This window comes from Papilio polytes, unplaced genomic scaffold, assembly GCF_000836215.1.
Source record: "Papilio polytes unplaced genomic scaffold, Ppol_1.0 DF822622.1, whole genome shotgun sequence".
NCBI lineage: Eukaryota > Metazoa > Arthropoda > Insecta > Lepidoptera > Papilionidae > Papilio > Papilio polytes.
The window spans coordinates 915,486-926,801 of record NW_013526582.1 but is presented as its reverse complement, the minus strand read 5'-3'; the positions used below and the strand labels follow the sequence as shown (position 1 = coordinate 926,801).

Genomic DNA, 11,316 nt, shown 5'->3' with positions numbered 1-11,316 from the left:
ACAATATATTTTTGAATAATCCTTTCTTTAATAAAATCCCTACACTTATTATACGCTTTAGGCTATATTTTTTCACGCTATTATACTTAGGTGATAAATAAATTGGAAAAAACCGTCACGTGGGAAAGGGATCATAAGCTACAAGCTGCCAAGATCAAGGATGCAAGGTTGCCATGGTTGTCATTTGTGCATTTTAATTTTCACATTTGCAATTGAGAATTAGCCAATTTTAAATAGTAAAACAAAGTTTTATAATTACAACAGCTAATTAAACTACAATTAAACACTATTAGAATATTAACGTTAACTCTAATCGGTTACAGCTAAATTGGTACATCACTAATGACATACGTCAGTTCTACAACTTCATTCATTTCGCGTCATTCATTGTTGAAACTGTGTGGTGATGGTACCATATGTCATATTATCAGAAACTCCCACAATTGTGATGAATATATTGCAATGTCCTAGTGAAAACGCTTGTGCTAAATTAGTTTTTTTTATGAATTAATCTTGTGTTAATTACCTTGTTTTGCATAACCTGTTCAAGACATCCAGTAAGTGTTAATTACGTTTACTAAGTATTTACGATGTAAGTAATTTGTTTTGGTCTTGGCGTGAAGTTATAAAGCTATTTATGTCATTGTTAAGTGATAACTGATTCTTAGAGTTAACTAGAACTAGTTTAATAAGTTTCCGAACTAGTTTTAAGGTACCGTGAATATTTTATCTATATAATAGTTTAAACACTCATTTCAACTCTGATAAGGCATAATTTAGTATTTACTTGACAATTATAATATATTAAATAAAAATTATTAAGTACATAAACAAAATATGAGTCACTTCAATAAACAAAGGATTTATTCAAAACAAAGACATTGCATAAAGAAATGGCGGCGCGTTTTTTTAAACAATTCTCGGTGTTTGTTTAGTTTGTCTTAACTAGCTTTCGCCCGCGACTCCGTCCGCGTGGATTAAAAAATAATAGTAAATAACCTATGTTTTCTTTAAGACTATCCTCCAGAATAGCCAAATTTCAACATCCATTTAAGCTATATAAACTCTAACATCCATCCATCTAAACTTTCATATTTATAATCACCATATGTCTTTATTTCTTACTCTCTATATAATACATTTTACAAGATTTGATATAAAAATAAAATAAAACATATTTATAAAAAATAGAGCACCACCAGCTGCGGAATCCTATGACTCAAGTAACCAGTGGTCAGGGCTGCAGAGACAGGAACCTCCTCACTATTCATGCGCTTTCTAAAATAACCACCTTTTGAATTGGGCCCTCAATCCAACTGTCCAGCGTAAGCTTCTTGATGTGTTGGTCGTAGTATTTATAATATTATTATCATGAAATTGTTATTTTCTCAACATTGTTAGTAAGAATTTTAATAAAATATGTATAAAGTCATTGTTCTCTGTTGTACATGTTTAAAATATCAATTATTATTATATTTGGCCAGTATTATAAAAGTATTTTAGCATAAAGTGGAAAAGAGGAAACCATTTGAATTGTGTAATATTTTACTCAGAAACAGTTTATTTTAAAAATTTAAAGTGCTCTTCCATCCAAAAACCACTCATCTAGAGTAGATTGTATCACTCTTAGTTCAACCATATATCACTTTGTCCGCGTGAAATTAAAAAAAAAAATATATGTTACTCATAGATTAATTACCTTTCTAATGGTGAAAGAATTTTTGAAAACGGCCCAGTAGTTTTTGAGTTATTTCAATATATACAAAAATACAAATCTTTCCTCTTTAAAAAGTTGGGTCTCCTATTGATGGTTTTTTTTAATTGCCATATTGGCTTCTATCCAAATAATATTGCTTGATGAATGTTCCAGATTATCAAATAAGAGAAACCCTAAATTACCTCAAACAGTGACTCATTCTATTTGGCACTTTATCAATAACTTTTGGTAGTTATTGTTATGGTGAATGTTGCCCCATTTAATTTCACTACACTGTTGAGGCAGAGGCATTACTATGTCCCTTGGCCAAGTTTTATTAGATTTGATGTTAATATGCATCTCTCCTGATAACTCATTAACATATTAACCCCTTTCTTGTTAGTGTATCTGTAGAGATATATCAATTTTTTTTTCTAAACACCTTGAGTCATCAAGGTTAAGTGAATATTATTTTGATATTCGAAAAAATAAAATTCTGCCAATTTAAGGGTTAAAAGCACTAATCACCAAACAGTGAAATTCTCAAACAATTACAAACTAACAGAGGTTGTACTTTATGCTTGGGACGTCTGCTCCCGTAGGGGCTCGGACACGACTGACTTGCTGGCATGACACCATGGCAGAGGTCAAAAATTTAGAATTTGGATCTATGTATATGCATGCTATGCACCTTTGACTAAACTATCCGACAACAGTCAAGGGCAGATCCAGCTTTGGCGCCAGGGGGGAGGTCACATAGTTGTGGTCAAGTCAGAGCTTGACCAACCAGCTCAGGGGTGTTATGACCCCCATGTCCCTGGATCCGCGGTTAACAACAGTAGTCTCCCTTTGGTTCAAAACCTTATATGAAGGTGTGCACACTACTTGAATTTTTGTTATGCAACTAAATAGTTGAATTGGCTGCAAAACAATATAGTCGCACAACTGTTGTGCGATAGTTTATTCAAAGATGGCCCGCTCCTTCACCAAATTGTAAATTATATCAATCTAACATGTAAAATATGTGATGGAAATATCAGATTTTGTTCCTTTATTTTTTTTTATAACATAAGGTGGCAAACGAGCAAGCGGCCACCTGAATCCGACAAAATGGCGAAGCGACCGTTGCCCATAGGCATCCCCAATTGCAAATGCGTTGCTTACTCTTATCCGACAGAGGAGGAGATGCACATAAAGAGGATATTTCCCCTTCCTATGTATCTTCTCCTCCGTCAAATCAACTTTCCCTTCCCATCCTCTCCTTATAAGAAAAGGGTGGTAAAGAGAAAGGGATTCAAATTAGGCCTCCGGCACCACACTCATCAGACGAAACACGGAATTGCTTCCACTTCACGCCTGTCTTCTGTGTGGTCGTGGTATTACACCGGGCGTGCCGGCCCATTCGTGCTAAGATATTAAAGCGGGCACTACCACTGTAAGTTATCTGTTATCTGTCAGTGATGTCATTTTAAAGCTATCTGAGCTACCAGCCAGTGGTGGGACAGGCCTAAAAGTCGTACCAGTATTCGGCCGTAAATGTTTTAATTTGTAAATGTTTTTTTAATGTTAACTTTTTTCCTCAACAACCTTCAAGCTTTGTTGGATAATTAGCATAAGTAAATGAATATTATAAAAAAATAACCTTGGCCTTAGCAATGTTTTCCGTTTTAATGATTTTGCAAAAACAGAATGGTTTCAAATGTGTGTAAATAAGTGATTTCCCATAATACCGGTGTTTTACTGAGATATGTTTTTTAATCATAAAAAAGAAAACAAAAAAGACCCCAAATTTCGTCACGCAATTTTGAGCTAGACTATTTAACTACGTCGAAGTCTTTGACTCCAAAATCAAACAAAAAAGTGGAACCCACCTGCAAGCATTACCTTTCGGATAAAATAAGAATTATCAAAATCGGTCCACTAGCGGCGGAGTTATGCCGTAACACACATAAAAAAATACATACAGACGAATTGAGTACCTCCTTTTTTTGGGAAGTCGGTAAACAAGTGGTTACCTGTATCCGTCAAAGCGAAGCGACTGCCCATAGACATCCGCAATAGCAGATGCGCCTTAATCGACGGAGGAGACGCACGTAAAGAGGATATTTCCCCTTCCTATGTATATTCACAGTCAAATCCACTTTTCCTTCCCATCCTTTTCTTATAAAATAGGGTAGAAAGGGATTAGAAATTATACCTTCGGTACACACTCATCAGACGAAACGCGGAATTGCTCCCACTTCTATTATTTATTTCTGGGTAGGAAATAATCTTCCCCGACTATATTTAGATAGGATTAAAAAGTACGTTCGTTTACAGTGTCAGTGACCTAAGTGGATTACCTGGGCAACGCGGTAGGGCAATGACCTAGGAGACAGATGTATGAAAGAAAAGCGATATTAGGGTTCAGTAGTTCTCTTGTCAAACAAGTTTGGACAAAGATGTTCATTTGTTTTATTTATATTATAAATGCGAAAGTTTAGATGGATGTTTGTTAGAGTTTGTTGACTAAACTGCTGAACGGATGTCAATAATTGTCATAGTCTGGAATAATACGTAGACAACTTGCTTTTGTATTTCTTTAATTCCATGCGGAAAGTCGCGGGCGTAAGCTAGTAAGAGATAAAGGAATTTGATTTTAAACGAGATGGTAAGAGATCTGAAGCTCTAAGCTAAGCCACATGTTTACACGCCTTTATTACTTAACAAGTTTTCGGCGCCACAACCCGCCGTGAATTAAAAGCAAAAGTAAGTAACTTATGTGTTCTTCCAGACCAATCTTTACATCTATGCCATATTTAATCAGTTTAGCAGTTTAGGCAACAAACAAACATCCATCCATATAAACTTTCGCATTTATAATATTAGTAACATTACAATAAATAGAACTTATCGTATTACTTTTATAGAGGAATTTGCCACATTAAAAAAAAATATTTAAACTCAATTTCATCTACTTAGTCAAATGACAGTGACTGGGAGATATTTAACAGTGGTAGAGCCCAGCAAATACCACGACCACACAGAAGACAGGCGTGAAATGGTAGCAATTCCGTGTTTCGTCTGATGAGTGTGGTGCCGGAGGCCTAATTTAAGTCCCTTTCTCTTTCCACCATTTGCTTAAGAGGAAAGGATGGGAAGGAAAAGTGGATTTGACGGTGGAGGAGACGCATAAGAAGGGGAAATGTCCTCTTAATGTGCGTCTCCTCCTCCGTCAATTAAGGGTAGGCAATGCATCTGCAATTGCGGATGTCTATGTGCAGCGGTCGCTTTCCATTTCGGTGAATTCAGGTGGCCGCTTGCTAGTATGCAACCTTATAAAAAAAAATAGTAAATAAATTTTATACGGAACCCAAAGAATAAATTATAATAACTCGACTCTTGGCCTTGTTTTATTTCGCGTAGTAACAAAACATGTAGATATATGATATATTGAATGAATTATTTTTTTGTAGTTCGTAAATGTTGTTACTAGTTGCTGCTAGCGGCTTCGTTTGTGTTATAAAAAAAACTAATTACAAAAGTTTGTATATAATAAATTTTTTATAAGTATAAAGGATTTAAATTTATTTTTGCTCTAAATTTTGTATCCGTTAATCCATTCTGGAGTGACAACAAACATCCATACATCCAAACTTTCACATACTATTATAAAGAGGAAAGATTTGTATTTTTTTATGTATTGAAATAACTGAAAAACGACTGGGCCGATTTAAAAAATTCTTTCACCGTTAGAAAGGTAATTTATCTGTGTGTAACATAGGCTATATTTTTTAATTTCACGCGGAAGAAATCGGAAGCAACAGCTAGTTATTTGTAGGACTAATGTATCTCGATGATATTAGGCACAGATAAAGAACATAGGAAGAAGACAGACTAAATACCGAGTTTTTTTTTTTATTCCGCACAAAGTCGCGGTCTATATAAATTCGTGCCATGTGTAGGATTTTGTCGTTTGTTTAGAACGTGCTATGTATGGATAAAAAGTATTACGTAATACATTAGCATATGTATTCCAAAATGTCTTACTTGTCTAGCAATGATTATATAAATTACGTGTAATTAACACGTTTGTGTGAATGTTAAAATGTAATAGTCTATGTAAACAGTAAAAATGTTAACATCTATAGATACATACTATTATAATAAAGCGTAAACACACTTTGTGGCTTAAGATGTCAGCAATTACAGCATATTTTTGAATTATTCTTTTTTTAATAAAAAGCCCTACACTTACGTCACGCTTTAGGCTATATATTTTCACGCCGTTAAACTTAGGTGTAAATATTTTGGATAAAAACCCTAATGTGGAAAAGGGACCATAAGTTGCTGCCAACATCAAGGAAGCAAGATTGTCAAGGTTTGTCATGTCATTTTGACATTTGCTATTGATAATTTGACAAATGTAAACAATAAAAAAAATCATAATCTCATGGGGATGAAGCCGCATGGCAGCAGCTAGTACATACTAATATAATAAAGCGTAAACACATACTTCTTTGCTGCCTAAGATGTCAGCAATTATAGCATATTTTTAAATTATTTTATAAAAAGCCCTACACTTGCGTCACGCTTTAGGCTATATATTTTCATGCCGTTAAACTTAGGTGTAAATATTTTGAATAAAAACCCTACTGTGGGAAAGAGACCATAAGTTATTGCCATAACTTAGGGTAGTCTCCAAGCCCCCCCCCCAGGTCTCCGAGCCTGCGAGCGCCTTAAGGCGCAGCGTCCCAATTTATTGGGACGCAACGAGGGCCCCTACCCGGAGCGGTCAGTGGGGTGTCGCGGTGGCAAGCGCAAGCGATCCCATGGCGTCCCACATAATGGCCAGGAGGGAACTAAGGGGTTTAGTGAGGTATGCCCCCCTCTATGGGGGGAGAGTCCCACATAACTCACGTGTCTGCCCCGGGGCATGGAGTATGCGCATTCCCCTTCGAAAAAAAAGGCTCCAAGACCCTCGGTGGGGACCTATAGTGAGCTGGTGTCGATAGTTTAAATGTCTTTGTATAGGTGAATCTTTGTAATCTGTGATCTTGATGTGACGTGCAAGTAAACACCGCGACCTTACATTTCTATGATTTATCTCGCTATTGACACAATTGTTGATAATTACAGTAATTACTGTTTGTTGAATCGATAATTTTAATGAAGAATTTGTTGTATATTTTTTTCCATTCCTTGTAATATTATTTTAAAAACTAGTTTTCAAAGTAGTTGAGAAACAACGAACAAAAAGTGTCATAACAATTTCAATAGATGGCGTTAATTTCAATCTAATGTTTCTTTTGAGTTTTTTTATCATGTATCCTTTTATATATCTTATAAATATTATAAATGCGAAAGTTATAATGGATGTATGGATGTTTGTTAGCGTTTGTAGCCTAAACGGCTGAACGGATCTCCACGAAATTTGGCACAAGTTTAGAGCATAGTCTGGAAGAACACATAGGCTACTTTTTATCCCGGGAATAGTTACGGTTCCTGTGGGATTCATTAATTTAGTTTTTAATATTTACTCGATCATTCTGCAACGGTTCAACATATCTTATTGAAATTTGGCACAGATATAAAACAGTCTGGAGTATACATGAGTTAGGGTTCATCCCCGAGGAATGTCCGGTTCCCGGGATATGTAGCTCTTTGTTATTTATATAGTTCGTATGTTTTGTAATACAACGCGGACGAAGTCGCGGGCAACAGCCAGTAAGAATATAAATGAGATATATGAAATGAATTTATACGTCAATATACATGTATTGAGGGTATGGAAACTCAATAAATGTAAACTGAAACATTCCGTGACGAGCAATATCAGTGACCTAAATTATAAGCACTTGTCCTAGGTCCAAGGTTCGAAAGTCTAAACACTTCAATGCCCTTGTATCTTAAAAAGTAATTTTATAACGCTACATCTATGTAGCTACTATCTTTTTAAAAACCTTATTGTTTTCGCCCGCGACTACGTCTGCGTGGAATTAAAAAAAGCAAAACTGAGTATCCTATGTGTTCTTACAGACTATCCTCTACATCTATACTAAATTTCAACGAAATCCGTTCAGTCGTTTAGGCTACAAACTCTAACAAACATCCATCTATCTAAACTTTCGCATTTATAATTGTGTACAAATTCTCAATTACAAATATCAAAATTACTGTGACCAAAATAACCTTGCTGCCTTAATGTTGGCAGCTTTTAGTTTATGGTACCTTTCCCACATGCTTTTTTCCAGTTTATTTTTCCCCTAAGTTTAATAGTGTGAATGTATATAGCCTAAAGCAAGTTTAGGACTTTTTATTAAAGAATGAGTTATCCAAAAAAATGTGGTAATTGATGACATCTTAGGCAACAAAGAAGTGTGTCTTTACGCTTTATTATATTAGTATAGAAGTATGGAATAGCTGTCAGTTATAACTTCATCAAAGAGAAATTAACATAAACTAGCTTAGGTTTTGTTCCAGACTGTAAATTATCTTTGTACATCCAAATCTGTTTTGCCGTTCTGGATTTACGTGATGACTAACATCCACCAGGACTTGTCATCACCGGGTCAGATAAGTTAATCGGACTATATTCTAAAGTATACATTGTGACACGCGCTGTATGAAAATGCGTACGCATCGCAATGAGCGTTGATTGGTTGATCGGGCCAATTGCCTCGTTGTGTGCCGGACGTGACGTCATAGGGTCACAACAAGTGTCACCGACTGGCCTCGTTATAGTGACCATGTGTCTGGAAAGTCCACTTCGCAATTACGGTAACATTATCCTGCACTTTTCTCTATGTAGTATTGACACAGTATATACTGAATATCTGAATTCACTGCCTTCTCTAGCATTTCCTCTGCAACACAATACATACTTTTCCCTACGTAGTGTACAGTATGTACTCTTACATACATCTCTATCTGAATATCTGAATTCACTGCCTTCTCTAGCATATCCTCTGCAACACAATACATACTTTCCCCTACATAGTGTACAGTATGTACACTTACATATATCTCTATCTGAATATCTGAATTCACTGCCTTCTCTAGCATATCTTCTGCAACACAATACATACTTTTCCCTACGTAGTGTACAGTATGTACTGTTACATACATCTCTATCTGAATATCTGAATTCATTGCCTTCTCTAGCATATCCTCTGAAACACAATACATACTTTTCCCTATGTAGTGTACAGTATGTACTCTTACATACATCTCTGCTACATATTTACGTATAAAATAAAGTTTAAGAACATTAATATCTGTCTCAAAACATACTGATTATTGTCCTGTCGTTTGACATTTAACTGACCTTGAATCTTGCCAAGCCTATATTTATTTATTTGGACATTTACCTTTTGCGTATTCAAAAAAAATATTTAAAACTGGGCGTTGGCTTTTACATTCTCTTTAAAAAGACACACAGTAATGTAGACTAGCGTTTGTTCGTGACATCGTCTACACGGAATCTATCTATACTTCTATACTATTATAATAAAGCGTAAACACACACTTTGTTGCCTAAGATGTCAGCAATTACAGCATATTTTCGAATAATCCTTTCTTTAATAATAAAACACTTACGTCACTCTTTAGACTATATATTATCACGCTATTAAACTTAGGGGTTAAATTGGATAAAAACCCTAATGTGGGAATGAGAACATAAGTTGCTGCCAACCTCAAGGAAGCATGGTTGTTATGGTTTGACATCATGTAATTTTGATATTTGCAATTGATAATTTAACAAATGTGAATAATTAAATGAAGTTTTTATAATTTCGTGCGGATGAAGTCGCATGGGAACAGCTAGTTTAAAATAAATCTAATAAAAAATATATTCTATTACAATTAGCGATTAGTAGCTTTCTAATGATGAGAGAATTTTTTCACGCTCCAGTAGTTTTTTAGTTTATCCGTTACATCTATACTTCTATACTATTATAATAAAGCGTAAACACACACTTCTTTGTTGCCTAACATGTCAGCAATTACACCATATTTTTGAATAATACTTTTTTTTAATAAAAAGCCCTACACTAGCGTCACGCTTTAGGCTATATATTTTCACGCCGTTAAACTTAGGGGTAAATGTTTTGGATAAAAACCCTAATGTGGGAAAGAGCACATTTGTTGCTGCCAACATCAGGGAAGCAAGGTCATCATGTCATGTTATTTTGACATTTGTAATTAATATTTTGACAAATGTAAACAATGAAATAAAATTTTCATAATTTCATGCGGATGATGAAGGGGAACAGCTAGTACGAATATACAAAACTTTCCTTTTATTTGTATAGAAGTAGACAAGGGTTTCCGAATTCTTCGACTCATACACATACTTAGAAATATCACATTTTGTCAGTATGTAGTGTTTTTTTGCACACTGATAACCTAATTTCTTTTCTAACGTTACTTGTAGGTACTTTATCACAATCTTTACAACTCTGCTTAATTACTGTGCGTTTTATCTAATCAAAACGTTAGTTCAGTTTTTAACCTTAAATTTTTCCACACTTTGAGCGGGCGCACACCTTCAACTGATTAGTTGCACGAGTAAACATCGAGTAGTGTACCTCCATAATATAATAATATAAAATAAAAAAAATAGATAGCCTATATGCACTGATAACGTAGCTTTTGAATCTTATTTCTTACTGTTAGGAACAAAATTAGTACCGTGCTATAGAATTGGCGCAAGGGGCCGTCCATAAATTACGTCACCGATTTTTTCAGACTTTAGACGTCCCCCCCTACAATCATCCTATCGTCATTTATTAATGACACCCCCCCCCCCTCCTCCCAAAATTGGCGTCATTACCAGTTTGACGAAATTAAAACATTGCAGATTTGAGAAAAATAGGGTATTACATGATTAAAACACTTTGATTATAGAATCACCTTTATTATTTTTACTTGTATGTTTGTTATGAGTTATTTTAGTATTGTACACGCATAGCCGCCTCACACATTTGCACTTACTAGGCGTACTGGAAGAAATTTCTTTTTACAAATAATCTTTTTGTACGTGAACAATAAACTATAAATAAATAAATAAAAATGACGTCAATTTCGAAACACCCCATCCTCCTATCTATCATTTACCGTCATCCGCTGACCAACCCCCCCCCCCCCTAATTTAGAATGACGTTCAAACTCTGAGTTTAAAGCGACAGTATCAATTAAATAAGTTGTTTAAAATTACTAATATTATAAATGCGAAAGTTTAGATGAATGGATGGATGAATGGATAGATGGATGGTTAGTGTTTGTAGCCTAAACGGCTGAAATTCGGTACAGATGTAGACGATAGTCTGGAAGAACACATACATTTTTTTTAAATTTTATTCTCGCGAACGGAGTCGCAGGCGAAAGCTAGTGGTGAAAGAATTTTTGAAATCAGTCCAGTAGTTTTTAAGTAATATATACAAATCCAAAAATATAAAACTCTCTTTATAATATTGGTATAGACTAGCTGATGCTTGCGACTTTGCCCGCGTGAATTTAAAAAATATAGCCTATGTTACTCACAGATATACCTTTCTAACGGTGAAAGAATTTTTAAAATCGGCCCAGTAGTTTTTGAGTTATTTCAATACATACAAAAATACAAATCTTTCCTCTTT

At 34.9% G+C, this 11,316-nt stretch overlaps 1 protein-coding gene across 3 annotated transcripts in view; it reads left to right on the top strand.

Annotated features, from left to right (window-relative positions):
• Positions 1-371: 371 nt before the first annotated feature.
• The window catches only part of LOC106105957 (monocarboxylate transporter 13), a 32,034-nt gene continuing 21,089 nt past the window's right edge, over positions 372-11,316 (top strand). The window contains exon 1 of one of the 3 annotated variants that reach the window (XM_013286466.1): positions 372-557. The gene's annotated coding sequence lies outside the window, so the exon portion shown is untranslated. Of the gene's footprint in view, positions 593-11,316 lie in introns of all 3 variants that reach the window. The other 2 variants (XM_013286464.1, XM_013286465.1) reach the window with 2 other exon arrangements.